This window comes from Amia ocellicauda, chromosome 4 (genome assembly GCF_036373705.1).
Source record: "Amia ocellicauda isolate fAmiCal2 chromosome 4, fAmiCal2.hap1, whole genome shotgun sequence".
NCBI classification, from domain to species: domain Eukaryota; kingdom Metazoa; phylum Chordata; class Actinopteri; order Amiiformes; family Amiidae; genus Amia; species Amia ocellicauda.
Window position 1 is genome coordinate 48,905,424 of NC_089853.1, and position 8,007 is coordinate 48,913,430.

An 8,007-nucleotide genomic window follows, 5' to 3' on the forward strand; every position below is an offset into this window, starting at 1 on the left:
GTAGGCCTGTGGTCAAGAACTAGTGACTGTGTACATCTGCTCAGGGCATGTACACTAAGTTTCCACAGCCAAGTACTAGATAAAAGATACTTGGCCCATTGTGAATTCCCATGGGTGAACTGATTGCCATATCTCCGGTCTACTTGCAAGAAAAAGCAGCTGGTTGCAATTTCAGTGAAGAGTTACCTTAACAGACCCCAGCGCTCCATACAGTGCAGAACTGTTTCAGAGCAAGACATAGAAATGTTACAAATTAAAGGTCCTGATCCAAAGCTAATCATATTTACAAAGCCCAGACCAAATCCAAATTTCAACCCCCCAACCTGCCAGTAGTGAATTAAAAACAGTACTTGATGAGGAGGAATCTTCTGTCAAAGAAAAAAATATAAAAAAGCTGCTACCAAGTATTGAAAATGTTTCTAGTGAAAACTGAAAGTCACCCTTGGGTAAGGGTATCTGCTCTTAAATACACAAATTAATATTTGAATAATTTAAATGCCAGAATGTCATTTTGAATGCTTTTTGTTTTAATGTTACCTTTAAGAAATACTTAATCTGAGTATATTTTAAATAGGATAAAACATTTGTTTTGTTAAATTGAGGTAGGATCTTCGTCACTATTTTTAAAAGGAAATTGTACTATAAATAATTGCTTATGTAAATATTTTATATTTTCCTGATAAGAAGTGTAATTAAACATTACACAAGCTACATGTAAACAGGTATACCCATTTAGTTCTGACCATAACACTTTCCTGTAATGTTCACTCATATAAAAACTAAAATAATATCCCAATTATAAATAATGCTCATCTGAACAGAAGTACAATTAGTGGCTTAGCAGGAGAACATTTCCATAAAGGAGCATACACAAGAATTAAGGTTTAAATTTATTTAGAAAATATGTGCGTGTTCACTTCAAATAAACTCCAGCCTTCTGGTGTAAAAAGTAATTTTAAAGTACAATTAACATTATACAGATGTCACAGATTTTCAGTTAACTTCTTCAAGAAATTAAAAAAAAAAAATGCAGCCAAAGAAATATCTCAAGAAAAAGGTAAACTTTTATACAACTGAATAAATGTTTTCATGGACAAAATAATAAAATGTAATAGACATCAACTGTTAGAATTCTTGACATTCGTTCTCCTTGTGTTTTTACCAAAACACTCTTCGGTCCTGAAGAGCGAAGGCAGCTCATAGGAATTCCCTATTTCTGACTCTTCTGTCTGCAAAATAAAATTAAATAACGTTAAATGTAATGTAGCTGGAAATGGCTGATTTGTAATGGAATATCTACATAGGTGTACAGAAGCCCATTATCAGCAACCATTAGTCCTGTGTTCCAATGGCACGTTGTGTTTGCTAATCCAAGTTTATCATTATAAAAGTCTAATTGATCTTTAGAAACCCCTTTTGCAATTATGTTAGCACAGCTGAATACTGTTGTGCTGAATAAAGAAGCAATAAAACTGGCCATCATTAGACTAGTTGAGTATCTGGAGCATATATATATATATATATATATATATATACACACACACACACACACCCTTTCAAAATGTTCACCTTTTAACATGCATGAACATGTTTGTAGCATTATACCCTGGAATTACAATGCAGTAATATATATATATATATAAAAAAGCATGGTTGCTTATGTCTCCACCCCCCTTTTAATGTAAGTTAAGTGGCCTCCACCTGTGTTTAATTGTTGTGATTCACAGGATTTCAGGATAAATTCAGCAGTTCCTGTAGGTTCCCTCTACTGGGTAGTGCATATCAAACAGAATATTCAACCATGAGCACCAAGGAGTTTTCAAAAGAACTCTGTGACAAAGGTGTTGAGAAGCACAGAGCAGGGGATGTGTGTACCAGTCAGCATGATGACGACCCAAAGCACACAGCCACAGCCACACTGGAACAAAAAGGTAAATGTGCTTGAAATTGAAATCGAAATTTGTGGCATGACTTGTTGAGACTGCTGTCCATCAATGTCTCCAAGCAACTTGACAGAGCTTGAACAGTTTTGTAAAAAATAATGGCAAAGATGGTAGAGACCTATCCCAACAGACTCACAGCTTAACAAATAAGCTGACAGCTGACCATTTTGTTCACACAGCCCTGTGTTTTAAAACCTTTTAACACCTATGCCAAATATAAAAACAATGGCTGCAAAAATGTACTGGAGTATGTTCTGAAACATAAAACATCTCTAGAAATACATTTTAAAATATATTTTGACCTATGTTTTAAAACATATTTTAGGTATATGTGAATATATTATGTGCTGGGGGCAAAAGGGACAGAAAGTGTGCTACTAATTGTTTCATAAGCTGATATACACTCACCTAAAGGATTATTAGGAACACCTGTTCAATTTCTCATTAATGCAATTATCTAACCAACCAATCACATGGCAGTTGCTTCAATGCATTTAGGGGTGTGGTCCTGGTCAAGACAATCTCCTGAACTCCAAACTGAATGTCTGAATGGGAAAGAAAGGTGATTTAAGCAATTTTGAGCGTGGCATGGTTGTTGGTGCCAGACGGGCCGGTCTAAGTATTTCACAATCTGCTCAGTTACTGGGATTTTCACGCACAACCATTTCTAGGGTTTACAAAGAATGGTGTGAAAAGGGAAAAACATCCAGTATGCGGCAGTCCTGTGGGCGAAAATGCCTTGTTGATGCTAGAGGTCAGAGGAGAATGGGCCGACTGATTCAAGCTGATAGAAGAGCAACTTTGACTGAAATAACCACTCGTTACAACCGAGGTATGCAGCAAAGCATTTGTGAAGCCACAACACGTACAATCTTGAGGCGGATGGGCTACAACAGCAGAAGACCCGACCGGGTACCACTCATCTCCACTACAAATAGGAAAAAAAGGCTACAATTTGCACAAGCTCACCAAAGTTGGACAGTTGAAGACGGGAAAAATGTTGCCTGGTCTGATGAGTCTCGATTTCTGTTGAGACATTCAGATGGTAGAGTCAGAATTTGGCATAAACAGAATGAGAACATGGATCCATCATGCCTTGTTACCACTGTGCAGGCTGGTGGTGGTGGTGTAATGGTGTGGGGCCCCTTTAGGGCCAATTGGGCATCGTTTAAATGCCACGGCCTACCTGAGCATTGTTTCTGACCATGTCCATCCCTTTATGACCACCATGTACCCATCCTCTGATGGCTACTTCCAGCAGGATAATGCACCATGTCACAAAGGTCAAATCATTTCAAATTGGTTTCTTGAACATGACAATGAGTTCACTGTACTAAACTGGGCCCCACAGTCACCAGATCTCAACCCAATAGAGCATCTTTGGGATGTGGTGGAACGGGAGCTTCGTGCCCTGGATGTGCATCCCACAAATCTCCATCAACTGCAAGATGCTATCCTATCAATATGGGCCAACATTTCTAATGAATGCTTTCAGCACCTTGTTGAATCAATGCCACATAGAATTAAGGCAGTTCTGAAGGCGAAAGGGGGTCAAACACAGTATTAGTATGGTGTTCCTAATAATCCTTTAGGTGAGTGTATATATATATATATATATATATATATATATATATATATATATATATACACAATCATTTTCAGTTTTTATTATTATATATTTTGAACAAAACAACATGTATAAAGGGTCAAGATTAAAATATTACATGTATTTTCAAAATATTTTTCTGTGTGGGACATCCAAAACAATGGAGAAATATTGGGTTATTCAACTGAACCTGTAAAGTGTTAATTAGGGATAATGTAATGGGATGTTAAAACTAACCCACTTAAACCTGCAGGACTGTAGGACAGAATGTTGTTTTAAATTAACACCATTGTCATTTGAGATTTGAACTTGTCTGAATTAATAGGACATATTCTGACACAATTTGAAAAACATGTTCTCTACAGGATCAGGATTTACTCTTCTCCCAACAAATAAATATGTTGAAATACGTTCTCAGGACATCCTGGTCCTGGGAACTCCATGTCCTTCTAGTTTTTGTTCCAAACAAGATAAAACTAATAATTGTCCTAATCGGAGCTTATTAATAATTTTAAAACATTGGACACATCAAGATAAATATAAAAGTACATAAGACCAGGGTTGGGAACTGCTACCTAAAACCTTAAAGGATTGAGTTTATGATCAATCCTTACCATGAAGGTAGAGGAAGCATTATTACATTCTATAGTTTATCTTTAGTGCAGTGCTCTATTGCTATAATACTGAAATTGGTACTATGGTAAAAGACTCAATTAACATTGTACATTATTTAAGTTTTATGGTACTATGATGTGTTATTAGCACTGCACTGGTTTCTACTGGTACATTTGGTATACTACATTTTCTATTACACAAAAAGTACTAGAAAAACAAAACCAATAATTTCAATAATTAACAACTTAGAATTGATTACATAGTAATTGTATACATCATTGCTATTTTGGCTTCAGATGAAAACACTTTTATCATCTAGGATTGCAGAAAGTACTCTGGATTACCATAAATATTTTCTGGTACTTTCCTACTGTTGAACAATTCCACTGAGATTACATACAGTATTGTAGGATTATCGGTAGCAAAATAGTAAAGAATGTCTCTGACACTTCCATGGTACCTTAACATTCTTAAAAGACATGCATTCATATTGTAACATTTTTAATGTAACAGCCGTATTTAATTTGTATTTACTTTGATTTCATTTAAAGTATACAGATGTATACAGCCACATATGTTATCACAACTTAAATACACAGTATTCAGTAGTCTCCACTACAAGCTCAACACAAGCTCCACTTTTCTGATCCTTGGCTGGGTGCATTAAGTAGACCATCCTAGATTTCTATATGATCTCTATGGGATGGGCACAATTCAGTCCGCTGTGGTTTGCTCAGCTTGCCCTGCAACTCCTGTGCTCTGTATGTAAAACTGTGTTGTCCGTGAGAGGCAAATGAATCCTTCTCACAATGTTATAGCATAGTCAGTAACATCCAGTTTACACAAAGTGCGTTATTTTCCAAAAATGGTAAAGGATTTTCAAATGAGTAGGGGCAGTATTTATGTTTATTAGAGGTACTGTAACATACTTACAGCTTATCTCCCGATGGGAAATGTTCATAAAAATCTTAATTTGAACAACTGGAAAGTGTATTAAAATTAATGAATTTGGACAATCTGGCCTATGTGGGAATTTCTGGGGAGTAATTATTAATGGACTAAGAGTGTATTTACACTGTAGTTAAGCATTGTTACAATGTAATTATGCATGTTATTATGCTATTAAATACACCTCCATGTATGCAATTATTGTTAAATTGTTACATATCTGCAAGAATAATTGCATGCAGATGTGTAATAATGTAACAACATAAGTAGTTATATATTACCTACTTTTTAACTGTAGTACATTGAAATACAAAATATTTGCCAAGAAATAAAAACTAAATAATAATTAAACTAAACCATAATTACTTCAGTAATTGCTTGGTACTTAGACACAAATATTGCACACTTTATGTAAAGTTTATAAGACATCAGGCAATAGGCTCCACAAGGTCTCCTATAATCTAGATTGAGTTGGTCTCCAGTCCAGGTTAGAATATGTTGATCAAAATTAAGATTTACATTATAACTAAATTCGACACAATCCAAAAAATCTGCCCATGTGATACTTCATACCTCCACTACAGTGCTATAGCCATTGAGGTCTCCATCAGGATGCATCCTATAGTCATGGATTGTTTAGTCTCCAAACCAGTAATAATATTGCCTGGTTTAGCCAGGAGTTCACAGGGGGCATAACATAACTATCTTGGGAACACCATTTAATGCATCTATTACAGTAAAAAATAAAATAAATAATAAACAAGTATAATCCGATTGCTGTTAGAGAGAGCTGCTAATGCCAAATACATCCCTGCAGTACTTGATTAACATATTTTGATGAAATGTATGAAAAGCAGCATGTTAGTAAGTAATGACCCAAAGTCAACAGTCATTTATAAGTCATTAATAATTTTCACAGATGTAGTCTCTGTACTATGTTAGATTGAAAGGCAAACTGCAGATCGTCATTACTTGACAAGAGACCAGAAATTGCTGATGATCTTTAGCAGTTTTCTTCAGTAACTGTATCCTTAAAATATTCCAGGAATTATTTATTATTTTGGGTAAAAAATGCCTGAAAAACATGAACGCAGAATTAAAATAACTATTCTGAACAAAAATATAAATGCAACATGTAAAATTTCAAGATCACAGACATTTTCCATACGCACAAAAAACGTATTTCTCTCAAATTTAGTGCACAGATTTGTTTACATCCCTGTTAGTGAGCATTTCTCCTTTGGCAAAATAATCCATCCACCTGACAGGTGTGGCATATCAAGAAAAGGTCACTCTAAAATGTGCAGTTTTGTCACACAACACAATACCACAGATGTCTCCAGTTTTGGGGCAGTGTGCAATTGGCTGCTGACTACAGGAATGTCCACCAGAGCTGCTGCCAGAGAATTGAATGTTCATTTCTCTACCATAAGTCTTCTCCAACATCGTTTTAGAGAATTTGGCAGAACATCCAACCAGCCTCACAACTGCAGACCATGTATAACCACGCCAGCCCAAGACCTCCATATCTGTCTTCTTCACTTGCGGGATCATCTAAGACCAGCCACCTGGACAGCTGATGAAACTGTGGGTTTATACAACCGAAGAATTTCTGCACAAACTGTCAGAAAGCATCTCAGGGAAGCTCATCTGCGGCTCATTGTCCTCACTAGTGTCTGGACCAGACTGCAGCTCTGGTGGACATTCCTGCAGTCAGCAAGCCAATTACACACTCTGTCAAAAACTGAGACTTGAAATCCAGATTAGGGCCTAATTAATCAATTTAAATTGACTGATTTCCTTATATGAACTGTAACTCAGTAAAATCTTTGAAATTGTTGCATGTTGCATTCATCCATCTTCAAAGTATTATTGTATTAAAACCTTGCTGTGGTTTGAAATACTGTATCAAGCAGCTGGTTAATTACACTTTCCAATTTAAAACTAAGGTAATCAGACCCCATCCAGGTCCCATCCTTGTAATCTATGACTCCTAGTGTTACAAAACAAACAGAAAGGTTAAAGTATGGCCAGAAATAAGTATCTGAATCACAAATGTATGAAATCTATGAAAATGTACACATTTTGTGGTATAACTCAGATCCAGGAAGTCATTCAGGCGTTACACATATCGCAGGAGGGGGTTTCCTTTCTATACACAGCAATCAACTGTGGGAGTCAGGGGAGTGATGCAAACTCCAAGCTAAAAAGCACCTTTCAGACAATTAGACTGAAAAGACTATTCAGGATGGAAATGAGAGTACCAATCCAACTCATGTCTCTTGTCTTGTTTCTGTTGTGTCATGGGTTCCCTATCCCTTTGAATTAATTAAAGTGTGAATACCAATGGATTCACACCCTCTAAGCCCTAAAGTTGATCAAATATGTAAGCACTGACCTTATCCATAATGCATCACAACAAGGCATTCATATGGTATTTATAGGCATTTTAGGGAAAATGTTCCCCTTTTATCACTCCAATTTGGAATCACCCATTACTGAACTTGGGTAGTTCTCCAGGAGAGATGACACAAAGCATGGCACCTTGTAAATGTATGTCACATTTTTTGCACTACAAGCTCATTACAACCCTAGTACATCTATTTCACTAATCTGAGGATTTGACTTAGCTGGAATAGCTAACTGACCCTGTAAATGCTCAAGAAGCTATAGGAGACCCTGGCATGCAATGAACTGAGCAGACTACGGCAGACTTCTGCATCACTCCACTGTGAAAATGCACTACAGGTGTCGACCAAACGCGCCAATATTAGAATGGATGATTGTCACCAACTAATGCTGCTCATGGGATTTAAAGATGTGCAGTTGTTCAGAATATCAGCACTGTGTCATTCCCTTTCGTCACTGACCAAAGACCTCTCTAAGTGTGTGTGG